General features: G+C 39.2%; 1 long non-coding RNA gene across 1 annotated transcript in view; it reads left to right on the forward strand.

Annotated features, from left to right (window-relative positions):
* Positions 1-14116, forward strand: part of LOC146544768 (uncharacterized) — a 190098-nt gene extending 175982 nt beyond the window's left edge. Inside the window, exons 2-3 of the long non-coding RNA XR_014882619.1 lie at positions 11247-11367; positions 12677-14116. This is a non-coding gene — a long non-coding RNA (uncharacterized LOC146544768). The remainder of the gene's footprint in view (positions 1-11246; positions 11368-12676) is intronic.
* Positions 14117-14871: the final 755 nt, after the last annotated feature.

A 14871-nucleotide genomic window follows, 5' to 3' on the forward strand; every position in this document is an offset into this window, starting at 1 on the left:
TTCAGTGATTGAAGGCCATCCTTTAATTACCAAGTGGATGCAGAGACTGAGAGCAGAGAGCTGTTTGATTGTTGGGATCCTCACGTTTGTACTGATCTTGGCTGTGTGTTAACTGACAGTCTTGGACAACATCAGTAAAAAAAGGCAGTGGGATGGGCAGAGCTGCATATGGTATGCCAGATGGCTTTTGGTGGTCACCAGCACATCTTTCAAAAGCGTGAAGTGCTCAAGTTGAATTTCTGTGTCTGTTAAGTGATAGTTTTCAAAAGAAAATGGAATTTGTAGCCACATTTAGAAAACCACTGAAATGATCATAGAATCATAGAATCACCAAGGTTGGAAAAGACTAAAAGATCATCCAGTCCAACCGTTCACCTATTACCAATAGCTCCCACTAAACCATGTCCCTCAACACAACATCCAGTCTTTCCTTGAACACCCCCAAATGGTCTAAATTTCCGTAAAGTCTTGACCCTGTTAAAAATGTTAATTTTTTTTTTTTTTTCCATTTTATGCAACACAACAACCTGGAAATTGTATTTTAAGAGGTTTTCTTCCTTTATACTTTTGTACAGTTAAAATCATAATTAAAAGTGTGAAAAAGCCTGGCTTTGCAGATAATTAATGTGTAGAACTGTGACTCATAAAACCTTAAATGGTTTGGATGAAGTCTTCATCTCTTCATAATGTTAAGTGCTGGAGTTAAATATGTGTAATAAACAACAAAAGTCATTTTAGCTACCTTAAAGTCCCTGTTTCACAACACATTCTTCTATAGAAACACACCTTTACTAAATCCCCAGTCACAGTATCTTTCAGCCTGGTTGGAATATGAACATCTAATGTTCAGTATATATATTCATTTAAAAACCTGAGCAAAACTAAAACAGATTTTTCAGATACTCCAAATAAAATGGAAAAAAACGCGAAGCAAACAAGAAATGAACAGAAGTTCTGAAGTTCTTTTCCTCGTCTTAAAGTCATTTGTATGGAGATGTTTATGTTTTGGCAAAGGGCCTTTATTGTGGCCAGATTGATTTGTTCCTCTCAAGTTGCAATTTTTGTAATTGGTAAAAAGTGGCAGAATTCGATTCACCTCCCTCTTCAGTTCACACGTTACTGCCCCCATCTCACTCTCACCTATTCAGAGAAGGAATGTCATGTACAGCATGCTATTATTTTTTTGTTCAAGTGGAAGGACATGCTATTTATAAAACATGCTCACTTTTCCACACCTAAAGGGCAAAACTGAGCCTTTTGACTTTCCACCTTTCCAGATGTGAAATTCCAGATCAGACACCAACCTAGAACAACCTTTTTTTATGGGCCATCTCTTCACCTCTTTTCCATTCCTTTTCGCTGCCAATAAATTGCTTAAAAAGCAGTTTGGGCTGTCTGAGAACTCTATCTCAGAAAGAGTGTAGTATGTCTTGATGGCCTTTGACTTCTTAGTGTTTCTTGGTACAGGCAGATTTAATATAGATAAGAAAGAGAAGAAAAACAAATAAACAAATAGATACATTTATTTCCTAAATTATTAAACAATCATAAGAACATATGACATAAGAACAAGTCAAACCTGACTAACACTCCTCCCAAAATAAATTTTATCTAGTTGCCCAAAGTTTCTAATTATGCCTCAAGGACTTTTATGATGTTGAAAGTCTTATTCCATCAGACTGCCCATGTGGTGTTGTCTGGCAGCATAAATAAATGAGCCTCCTTCCAAAATCCCCTTGGTCATCCATGGACATCCTCCAGTGGCTATTTTACATTGCGGTCAGCTTCACTCATGGGTTTTGCATTCTAATTCCAAAAGTAGCTCAATGGAAGGAACAAAATAGGCAACAAACCCATTTAATTTTCATTAACTCTTTGAAGGACATATGTATTCTTCTGGTTCATTCAGGTTCCTCCTCATAGGTTTATGTCCTTTTTGAGATAAGAAAAAAAGTAATATGAAATAATACTTTGCAAAATCATATGGATTGATCTGATTTATCTTTTTCCTCCTTTCTTTCCCTTGTGCTTCCTCTGTGGTGGTGCATGACTTTGCTCTGCAAGGCAGACACTTTAAGTCAGTATTACTATAAGTTATGTGAACTCTCTGGGAAAGAAAGACTTTGGATAAAAACAGTAAGTAATACTTTGGGACACCAGACTCTCCTGCCTTCAATGTCCCCAGTTCATTCACTCTAGAGTATCTTGCAGTGGGGTGGTTCACATGACTGCAGTGCCATGGAGCATACAGGGTTTTCAAGAGATGCAGGGAAGATGTGCTATCTTATCCTCCATGTGGAGAAGCACATTTAATGTATGGAACTCCTGAATGGAATGGTTGATGGGCTGGGTGAGAATTTGTGGCCCCTGGGTCAGATGAGAGCTCAACGAGGATGGCAATGTGCTGTGACTTATTCAGGAAGTGGACAGGTGGGATCCTTTGGGAATTGCTCTGAAGGTAAAGAGCTTGTGAAATCTGGTGGGCGCTAAGGTGGGTGCTTCTCCAAACTCAAATACAAAACATCCCAATACCCAGGAAAGCAAATAGATGTATCGGGAGACTAACTTAGCTAAACAGAGAACACAAATGTGTGAAGAAACATCTCGCTGGAAGTGAAAGCAGGGATGGGCCACAAGGGAGTTAAGGAACAATGCCCAGGTATATAGGGACAGTGCTAGGAATGCCAAGGCTCACCATAGAAGATAGTTACAAAAAATGACGAGGGCAAGAAGAACTTCTACCATTGCCTCAGTAAAAGACTGAAAAGGGAAAGATCATCCTGTAGCCTAAAGGGGAAAGTGATCTACTGTCAGCAGACACAACAGAGCTCAGGTACATGCTGCCTGCTTTGCTCTACTCTTCATTGACAAGTTCTCCCAGATGTTTGTGCTTATTAAAAGGGTTTAAGGGTGTTAGGAATAACCAGCTCTGGCTGAATATCTTGTCAGAAATTATCTACAAGAACTCAGTCTGTACAAATCCATGAGACAAGGCAGGTTGCACTGTAGATGACAAGGGACAACAGAATTTTTTTTTGTCAATTTCATTGAAACAAATGAGTTTCCAACTGGACATAAGAAGAAATTCTTTCCCACATGGACTATCTTGCAGCAGAACTAACTGCTCAGAGAGGTTGTGCTGTCTCTATCCTTGAAGGTTTTTAAGACCTGATTGAATACAGCCCAGAGTAACCTGTGCTGACCAGGGACGGGATCCTGCTTGGAGGAGCAGGTTGGGCTAGGAGCCCCTTGGGGTCCCTTCACGCCTGAATTATCCTGTATTGTTCTGAGCATATAGCAACCTGGTGGAATTAGTTGGCCATGAGAAGATCTAACACCAAAGCTGTCAGCTCTTTTTGCCCTGACTCCAAATGTCCATCTTGATCCAGCTTTCTGGCAAAACTGTAGTACACAAAGGATTCACTTTCCATGATAAATGGCCACACAAATCTTAAAAGCAATGAAAGTGGCAAGAAAGAATCAGTTGGTTCTGTCTTCTATTAAAGAGATTACGAGTGAAATTCTATATTCAGTGGATGGGTGGATACTGTGACTGCCAGGCTCTTCTCCCAGGGACAGTGAAAATGAATCCATGTACATTGCTCCAGGAAAGGGGAACCAGTTGCCAGGCAGAAAGCTGTATCTCTGGTTTTCATTGTTTTAGGTGTTCACACAGCAGGCTATTGCTGTTAGCTTAATAAGTGACTGTGTTATAAAGCCTCAAGCAATGGGTCAGGTAAGTTGAGTGCTGCAGTTCCAGACCAACTTTCTATCAGATTTGAATGTGTGGAGATTTTTGAGTCATATAGCAACTCACCACCTGTAAAAGCAGACAACCTAATGGAAAAAAAGAGCTACACTTAAAATGTTGTTTTTCTCCATAGCTCTGTAGCGTAAAGAAAGTTATAAAAATTCTTGGAGAGAGACTTGTTTTTTTGTTCTGTTAACTCTTTCTTGTGCCATCACAATGACATCGTTAAAGCAAAACCAGAGACGAGACCAAAGAAATTTGCCATGTTCTGTTTCCTGAATGTCACATCGACAAGCAAGGCAATTGGCAACCAGTGCTCCCTGCTAGTTTGCTGAGGAGTAATTGTGGCAATGAATTCAGAATCAACAGGGAAGCAGGGGCAAATGATCCCTGAGTACTCTAAGCTCAGAAGGGAGGCTGAGCTTGGGAGTTTTCTAGTTAAACCTGGTAGTCAAACAACCCCCGCCCTGGATTTCTGTTGCTTTGGACAGGTAGTCTAGTAGCAGAAAAGATGAAGGTAAACAAAAAGCAGAATAAAGAACATAATGGAGATAACAAAAGTAGATCAACCAGACTTAAGGTGCGATCTTCTTCTGTGATGTGATGTCTATCTAGAAAAAAGAAAATACATGAGATACATTTCTTAACTGCTACAAAACTACTAAGACGGGTACCAGTCAACATTTCAACAAATGTTTCTTTCTTCAGTGTTCAGGTTAAAGACATGCAGGAATTGATGAGTTTGCAAAAATAATTGAGTATGGTGGGTGCTTATTATAGCCAACCAGTTATATTCTTTTCTTACAAATGATTTAGAATCATGAAATTTAGAACTGTAAAACTGTGAAATTTAGAAACTGGAACTAGTTTTCCCAGATTTCAAGTCAATGACCTAACTACAGCACTGGCTTCTGCAGTGTAGCCATTTTCTTGATTTCATTTGCTCTTCTTTTTCAATTCACAAGGTCTTGATTTCCCTCTTCCTGTGGAAGAATAGTGAGAAATTAAAATATCCAGTGCAGCAAACGTGGGACTATGGAGCTGCTTCCTATTCAACTCGAGAACAAGAGTTACTTTCTGGCCCAAGGTGCTTACCAGCATCCCATCTGCTGCAACTCCCTTTTAATAGAACATGGCAACGCATTTTAATTGTTCAAGGAACTCCACTGCTGAGTTTGAAAATGTGGGAGTCACGCACAGCACAGTTGGTAGATGCTGGTGGTGAGATTTCACCACTAACTCTCCCATCCTTTAGTATAAGCATGGTTGGTCCTGGCCTTGGATATTTCTTGCACATCAAAGCCAACAAACCATACAGACAAAGGCCTGAATCTGTTCAAGCTGAAACTCGCAGCAAAATTTTTATTATGTTCTATAAGAGTTGGTTGGCAGATGAAATAATCTGCTAGACCATTTTCCAGAAAAGTAGAAGGTTGTCCTTTCAGTCAATGCCAATATCTTCCTGTGAGTTTTTCTTTTGTGTTGGTGTGTGATTTTGTGTTGGTTTCATTTTAAGTGTCTTCTGGGGAATTCATAATATACATAGTGAAAAGGAAGCAAAAATCTTAAATTCCAGAATCCAACACAGTGAAAAATGAGACCTAAGGATCAGAAAACAAGACTGAATCTCTTTAAAATACACTGAACACTTTACAAAATGCACAGAAAGCTCTTACTGTTTTCCACTGTCTGACCATCAACTTAAACTTTCACTCATAGCTGGGATCTGATTTCTTCAAATAATTGAGTTAACTGATTTCCAGAGAGAATGGTCAGCTGTAAGGAATGTAGAAGACTCTCAGTATTTCTAAAATATTTATAATATATTAAATCTATTTTAAAAACTGTCCACTTCAGTTAAGTGTCCATACAGTATTATGACAGCTTTTCAGATCAAGCTCCAACTGCGTTTGTAACTCTCTTTGCATATGATTCTTCAGAGCACCACAATGAAACACTCATGCAAAAAAAATAAAACAACCTTGATTTGGGTAAGGTATAAATTCCGTGGCTTGGGTTCCATGTCACAAAAAAGTGAATAATTTTATGCTTGTGATCTCATCTTGTCCACTCATCTACCACCGTGTACAGTCCAGAAGTGTGCCGCGCTGTTGAGTTATGGCCCTTGGGTACTGGCAGTAGTTCTGTTTTGGCTACAAATAAATCACTGGCAGAAAGTCATTATATTGAAATAATCCTACAGGCACTCACCCTGTAACATCACTGGGAAATAAAAGTAGTTCCTTAAGATCAATTTCCACATCAAATTTATAACATTATCTTACTTTTTATATTCCTATTAGAAGTCCACCTTGTTAATTTTTCTACATTCAAATGAACCTCTGCTTGTAAAATTCAAAGTGATGTGTCTGACAGTAAACATTAATGGTGGCTAAGATGCAGGAATGTTGGGAGTGAATTTGTGTCAAAGTCACCTATTTCTCTTGGAGTAACACAGCCTTTATATCAGTTATATAGTTTTATTACACCCAATTTCAGTTTCCTTGTTAAAAGAAGATCTCCTTAAGCCTTTCCATTTCTCCTGCTCCATTCCCCATGGTTCACAAGTACAATAGTGAATGTAAGCTACAATAAAAAGGTCATTTTCTTCTTTCAGCAACAGTAACACAAGTGGCTGCATTTCCTGATTCTGGATTAAGTTCAAGATTTCAAATCCGACCGGGCTCGTTTCTGATTAGAAAGTTTGATATTTATCACAGACTTTCCTGTCTTCCATATCCAGTGCGAGTGAGATTGTAAAAAGGTAAACTGAAAGGAACCATTCTTTTATTCAGCAATTAACCCCATCTGAGTAAATAATACGGTGTTGTGCACTTGAGCCTTAGCTGTTATGCACTGAATTCAGAATTCAAAACGGCTTCAAAGCCGCGTTCGTGAAATGATGACAAGATGCTGCAGAAACAGCTTTTCATGTGGAATATAATGCAAGTATTGTATTACATAGTACAGTAACAAATAGAGTATAGTTGTAATGATATAGCAGATAAAGTATCTGGAAGTACTTACCTGAGGGAAACTCAATCTTATATTATTTCAGTGCTTGAGGCTTATAAACACAGTGTATAGGCTTGGAACTTAAATATTAGAGGAATCATTTTATTGGGGGGAGGAAAAGGTAATGTTTCTGATTACAGGCAAACAAAATCTCTGCACCCAAACACATGGCAGAAATAGTCCAAATTCCTGCAGGCAATCTTGCATGATTTTTTTTCTACAATAGACTCACAAAGTACAAAAGAATTAAAATGTCCCTATAAGCGGCAATAGCCCTATGTGTGCATGGGTCACAGTGAGGGATGCTGTGTTCCTCCAGCTGTGGAGTGCACAGAGTTGGTAGGAAGAAGGGTCTGCGGGAGGGACTGTGCCCTTGGGGAGGTCCTGGGAACCCCATGGAGAGTCTAGCATCCTGCACCAGTGCCACAGCACTCATGGAGATGTCCCCAGGCCTTTTTTATCTTACCTCTGTCATGGTGTGGGGGCAGTTTAAGGATAGCTCAGAGTAGCAGGGGAGAGCAGATGCATTTAGTGCAGTAGATAGATGTATAGATAGGGTAAAGGCTCCCAGTGACAATGATTCTTTACATTTTAATATGTGCCTCAGAATGATTTTCAACTTGTCCTGTCCAGCCATAGAAATCTCCAGAGCATGGCTCAAGGCTGACATACAGCCCTGACCTCTGCTGAGAAATGCTCTGGGCATCCTAGTTTGTTTGGTTGGTCAGCACAGTAACAAGTAACAAGTTCACACCTTACTTCAAAAGCTGTTTTTTTTGTAAATGTCCTGAGAGATCATTCCCCTTGGAGTCAAAAAAAGAAAAAGAGAGAGAGAAGACTACAAGAACACAGAAGGCATACAAGTTTTAATTTAGGCATACATGTGACAACATAACCAAATTAGCTGCAAGGTGTTCTAAGATCTTTCAAAATTTGGTGGCAGTAATTCTCTTTTTCATTCTCAAACCTTGCAAATTCCTCAAGAGATGCTGCTTTGCTCCTCTCAGTCTAACCATTACTGTACAATGACTGTAGATAGATGCACAAGAGAAACATAAAGAAGGAAAGCCTCAGCCCTTTTGTTTGTGAGGGCTGTTACAGATAAAATTGACTGTCTGTTCCTTTAAGTATTGTTTAGATGCTAAGCAAATTAATATGTCTTTGGTTTGAAATGCCCTATGCCAGCGGTTCCATTAAAGACTGATCAGTGAACATCTCAAAAAGAAAGGACTGAATCTGAGGACAGCACTGGAAGTTCATCTAGATAGAAGATGTATTTGTGTACGAACATTTTGTGGCTTTTCTCACTGTAGCTGGGCACTATCTATCCAAGGTGTCTTGCAAGTATTTGGAAGAGTGCTCCTGCTGTGCATTTATCAGGTTAACCAGAAACAGTGTCCTGGACCACTAGCTCACTTTGACTCAAGCAACAAATGTAATTATAATACACACAGAATCATAGAAACATAGGATCATAGAATCACAGAATTTCTTAGAGATCTTAAAGATCATCCAGTTCCAACCTCCTGATGTAGGCAGGGCTGCCACACATCAGATCAGGCTGCCCAGGGCCCCATCCAACCTGACCTGGCCTGCAGCGATGGGGCATCCAATTTTGCTCTGGACAATCTGTTTCAGTGTCTTGTCTTCTCCTGAGTCCCTGGGGGGGGGACGCACACCCATAACTGGCCTTCACCTGGACATAGAGCCATTGTCCACAACATTTTGGCTGCAACCATTCAACTCAACCAATTCTTCATCCACCAACTCAGCTAGCCTTCAAATCCATATCTCTCCAATTCAGAAATAAGGATGTGGTGTGGGACCATGTCAAAGGCTTGTGCAAATCCAGCTAGACAGATTCAGTTGTTCTTCCTTTGTCCACTAAAGCCATCACTCCATCATAAAAGGCCACTGGATTGGTCAGGACACTGAGTGAATCCTGGCTTTGAGCAATACGATATTGCCAAGCCGTTTGCTGACTCTTCAGATCCCTGAAGAAGAGAGGGAGAATTTTGGCAAAGTGCACAAGCAGAAGGAGAGTGAGTTATGGCGGTCGGCGGAGTGGTGTTCGTGCCCCTGATTGCCACATCTGTGACTTCCCAGCACTGGGCACCATGGTTCTAGATGAACAAGCAATGTAGTTTCTACTGCAACAGTCCACCCTGTAGTTTATTGTTATTTTCCTAAAAGAAAGCTTTCTGCTTCTCTGTTGATTGCGGATGATCTGCTCATCTGTGCAGGGCTGAGAGAGGGGCTGAGGCATTTAGATAGGACAGGTCCTCAGTTGCAGATGTTGTACTGATTTTTCTTCAACGGTCTGGAAAAGTTACTATCAATGGAAATCAAAGTTTTTGGGAAAGTCATGAGATCAATTTATTTTATTTTACGTGATGCTTAGGATTTTACATCAGTGAGAAATAATGATGAATAAATATGGCAATTCATTGAATCCCTCTCTAATTTAAGTCTTTCTGTAGAAAAGTCTACTTCCATAGAAGTTCCAGACAACTGCAATTTCTCTATACATGGTATTAAATGTTCATTGAAAAGTGGGTTCATTGAAAAATGCCTTGAGGCATTTTCTGGACAGAAGTAAGAGGATTTAAAAAAACATATGTAGCACAACACTTAAGATGCTTAATAACTAAGTAATCATCTGATTGCATCTTTTAATCTTGTTAAATTCTTGGCATCTACACAATGAATCAAGGCTATATATATCAAAAGCTCTAGAATAATCAGAAAAAAAACCCCTGCACCAATAATTTGGTATGGAATATTATGTCATGAAAGGATCCAAGGAAATTTGTCACAAAGAAAAACATGCTCAAAGAACATACAAGGGGAAATTCCATTACCTCAGACTTCTTATGAATTCGTTTTTCCCATTAATTTGTTTAAACAGTTTATTTTACTTTGTAAACTGAACATGAATTCTAGTGTTAAATCAGATTCCTTTTTTGTGATTTGTCATTCATCATATTTGGGTTGTTCTCTCCAGAAACAGAGACATGTGACTGAATTTTTGTTTCCTAAAATATTTTACTATGAAAACTCAAATACTAAACTCTCTGCAACATACAGGCAACAAAAATAAAGTCCTTTAACTGCACGTGCAAGAATTATGAGCAGAATAAAGTGTCAATTCCAGGAGTTTCTTTAGGATTTTTGAATTTGCCTTCTCTTTAGAAGGAAAAAACCTGCAAGGTGAAAAAAATCTTGCCAATTGCAAGATTTTGTTTTTAATAAAATTAGAAGTTTTGTTTTATTTTTAATTTGAAACATATTTTTGAAAGAAAAATCAGAAAGGATACACTCAGAAAATATAAAAATCATAGAATCACCAAGGTTGGAAAAGACCTCCAAGATCATCTTGTTCAACCATCCACCTACCAACAATATTTTCCCACTAAACTACATTTTAGTACCACATCTAGTACCTTTCTTGGACACCTCCAGGGACAGTGACACAAACTCTACCCTGGGCAGCCTGTTCCAGTGCCCAATCATTCTTCTGAAGAAGAACTTTTTCCCAATATCCAACCTGAACCTCCCTTGATGCAACTTGAGGCCATTCCTTCTAGTCCTGATGCTAGTTAAGAAGGAGAAGAGAGGCTGACGCCCAAAATGTTTCTTCTTCAGCTTAGTTTGCTCTTTTATTTCCTTAAAAAGTTTCAAGAGAGCTGAAATAGTTCCATTAAATCTTTCTGCTTGAGTAGATCTTCATTGTTTTCCAATGTAAATTTTCCTTTTTTGATAAAAAGCGTTTCAGGTACTTCATAAATCAAGCTACTGTCTGTCATGGTTTGTTAGTCCGAACTTGGTATATTAGCAGCACGTTCTACAGAGCAGCTAGAGTTTTAGTCAGCAAACTGGTCTATAAACACAAAATGAATATTACACACATTTGTTTGCCCAGGCAACACCAAGCAGTTGTCCTAGTGCTTACTTAGTGCTACAATCAGCTCTAGTCTGCAGAAATGAAAATATTTTCATTTGATATTTATTCTCTCTAGTAAAGTTATTGAAGAGGTGTCAGACAGTGACCTTGTGCAATTCTCAAAAAAACCTGACCAATCACCAATTTTTTTTCCCCCAGCACTCCAGAGACAGAGTGCCTGTGAACCATCAGACGACAACAGCGTTAGCTCATTTCTGGACAGAAATGGATTTCAATGTAAATTCAATGCCTCCAGTTATCAGTCCTTGAGTCACACAGCCACTGGTATCTGGATCTGTTTTGCAGCTCCAGTTGTTTTCGCAGGGAAGAACCCAGGCCTCTCATCCTGCTGAACTCCAGATGTGGAAATCACAGGTGTTCTTAAAAAATAAATGCGCCTAAAGCAGAAATATCAAAATAAGATCCTCTATGTGTATGAAATAATTCTATCCAGATTTCTGAGGTGTTTTGGTTATTCTTCTGTATACTTTCATTGTTGACCAATATTTTACTTCCCTTTCATCACTTGTCTGACAGCTGCTGGGGACCCTGAAAAGGTGAAAATATGCCATCCCCAGGAGAACACCAATGAAGCTGGCAGCAGGATGCCTTGCAGATGAAGGCATAGCAGAGTGTGAAGGCTGAACACTGATACTAGGTGAGTTCAAAGAAGAAATAAGAAGAAAAGCTTTAGCAAAGGCAAGTTGGTTGCTGTGTATGACTTACAGTCTTTGAAGACTGAACATAACACAGGTAAAAGTGGTAGTTTTTTTGCCCCAAACTCCAGTGAGATTTACAAGAATTTTGGTTCCTCTCCTGCAAAAAGTCAGAGTGTCTTTCAGTTATAATCCAAGACATACTGATGTTGGATTATGTTGACTGTGTGGAGCATGGAGTTATATTGGGTTGATGGTCCTCATGGACATAAATGGAGAAGGGTCCCCACATGCAGAAAGACAAGCAAGCTGAGCAGCACCTCTGCCACAGCACCAAAGCTGTATTCATTTTCTGGAGAAATGTGAGACAGCAAGGAAATCCTGTCTTGAAATTCATGCTACTTCAGAAGAGTGTCTTACAGCAAGGAAAGACCCATCTTGCAGGAGGTTCACATTCTGCCATGCAGAGTCTAAGAGATGGATGCTCCACAGATGGCGTTTCCCTGACACCACTACTCAAAAGATCTTTTCTACTTCAAGGGAACAGGGTCTGGTCTAAGATGACTTTGTTACTAACTGCATGCTTTTGTGATAGTACAAGAGTCACAAGATCTTTTAAAGCACATGCAAAAGGGAAAGACTTACAGGCTCTCTCCTATTTCCTAAAGAAGGCACTGTGTGACCCATAGTCATAAATGCTATGGATCTACATCTCCTCTCTTGCTGCCAGCCTATCTTGATAGCTGCACTTTTTGCAGATAACTTTTTGATTCTACAGCTTGCTGTGAAATGCATTACTACATACACCCTGTTTTACTGCAGGAGTAGCTGAAATGGAAGGCAGACTGGAGTGTGGAGTGCTTCTAGAGATCTTCTCTCACAAATATTGCAGCACTCAGCAATATGTTCAAGCTCATCACTATTATTTCCATGAAAGTGTCGCCAGGGGACAATGAGGAGGTTTAAATACTGGTTTGATACTTGCGTGGGAGTTGGATTTTGAACTCAGCCCTGGTCACTAGTGATTAAAAAGATCTAGCTGAAGGAAAATGATATAATGGTTTTCGTTGTGACACTGGCAGGCAATTTGTAAAACAAGGATAATGATAATTCAACCTTTGTAATGCACACAGGGATATTTGTATAAAATGCAATTTACATGTGCAATGTATTTTTATTACTAATACAAGACACAGTTCTGTCAAACGTTGCAGCAAAGTGCTCTTGCTTTCTTTGCGTGCTTATGGGGAATTGCTGATCTATGATGGCAACAGGATGATTGATGATGTTTTTAATGCATTTGTTGCACAGGTAAAGTTAATGCTTGACTTGGAAATAGAACAGCCGTGTTGCAGACCTTGAATTTTGAAAGATGAAACCAGCAAACTTTGTTTGAAGGAAACACTACAAAAAATGGCAAGACACCATTTGCTAGTTCTGTTATGATTTGTCATAAGAACAGAGAGACTCAATAATGGGAATAGGCAATGATAAATTCAACCTCTGAAATGTGGGATCCAAGATTTTTCCTCCTGCTGGGACAAGACTCAGATATGCACCATTTCCAGGCAATCCTGCCTAGTTTTGCAGAGGAAACCCAGACTCAAAGTCAAGAGGGAACCTCAGATTGTTCCAGCAAGCTCTGAGGGGAACTGAAGCTTGGAGAACACCTGCCACACTACACAGGTCCTGCCAATATGACCAAAGAGAAGCTGTATTAATATTACTTGGGTTTGGCAAAAATTGCATATCGCTTGACTGAAAATATCATCATGTAGGATATAAAAGTAATAGTGTTTGGGACATTCCCAAGTGATTGTTCTCAGTGACAAACTTTGGTAGCCTCTGTTTAGACATAACATCTCAGTGCTCCTTTGCTGGTAGGACAATATAGTGAAAGAAACAAAAGCTTTTGCATGATTTTTCCTGAATCTCATGGTAGAATTAGCTTTCAGTAAAAGTAATAATAATAAAAAATCGTCTGTTTCTTACTGGAACCTGAAACTTCTCCTGTGGAAGCTGACAACAAAACTCTGTTGATCTAGATGGGAACAACCTCATCTAGTACCCTAGTGCCTGATTTAGTGCCTGCCAAGCCTGCCCGACCCCAGAAGGAGTTGGAACTGGATGGTCTTTGAGATCCCTTCCAATGCAAGCCAGCCTGTGATGATTCCACAACAATAACAATTAAATTTTCAGGGTCACAGGAACTCAGTATGGTCAGCAAGAAAGAAATGGATAGTTACTGCAAACAATCACATTCTGCCAAAGAAAGGGTACGAACTTACAGATTGTTTTAATGACCAAATAAATCATAGTAATAATTATAACTTATTTCCCAAGATAAACCACCGTGGTCATTCTTGCAGGAATACCAGAAATAGGGTGGAATTTCACAGCCACTGAAAAATCTGCTTATACTTGGGGAAAAGAAGTGTCATTCTTCACAGACAGAAAAATGAAACACAGGCTTGGCAGGGACTTGCTAAGAGATAAAGAAATTGTGAGGTAATCGGGCAGTAATGCTTCAAAGGAATATTTTAAAAAAATACATTGTTTCCTTTTTATTGTGATTAAGTGCTTGTAATAACAGGATTATTTTAACCCTGCCAATATGCTGTCAGTGTCAATTTTATTTAAAAGAAGGAAATAAACAAAAGACTATTATTGCAAGAAATTCAAGCTAAAATGTTAAAGCTTTCTTGCTTATATGATTGTATTTAAAATTAAAGGTTGCACGTCAAAATGAAGTCCTGGCACATACTCATACGTTTCATAATTGCTTTTGGACCTGACATATGTACCCCTGTGACAATGATATCGTCAAATAATGGAAATACTGTATATTTATTAGAGAATAGCAATTTAGTAACAAATTTATATAGACTTATTACAGACTGTCAGAAACAAGAGTAATGGACATAGTACAAATCCAAACCATATGTTCCATGAAAGAGTATGTCCTTCCAGCATTTTTTAAAGCTATAAATTATCTATCACACTACCAATAAAGTACTGTAGAGGTAAGGTCACCGACCCCAAGGTACTGACATTTAGTTCAAGATCCAATCCCTGCAGCTTAGCACTTCATCCAAATTTCCAAATGTGGAGGGGAACTCTTTTTTCCTTGTCCTGTGATGTTTTCCCACAGGCTACTCTGCTTGCTGATGTTTCCATGATAATATTTTTTGCATTCTGTCAATTTACATTTAGTAGCTGTATTGCAGTAACAGGAAACTTTTAGATCATCCCCTCTGTGCATACGTAAAGATCTCGTGTATGCTCTGTGTCCTTATAAGCATTCACTTGGCTGGACCACTGGAAAATTCCTCCACCCTCAACTAGTTAAATGTGATAGCCTGAGGGTAGAAGTGCCCGAGGTCTGGTCTTCATATGTGAGGAAAATAGTTATATGGAATGGTTTTCCTTCATAGAATAAGGGGAAGACATGTCCCCACTGCAGTGAGGATCCCAACCCACCAGGAGGCTGAACATCTGCAAAAATG

This window comes from Meleagris gallopavo, chromosome 3 (assembly GCF_905368555.1).
Source record: "Meleagris gallopavo chromosome 3, MGAL_WU_HG_1.1, whole genome shotgun sequence".
Classification (NCBI taxonomy): Eukaryota; Metazoa; Chordata; class Aves; order Galliformes; family Phasianidae; genus Meleagris; species Meleagris gallopavo.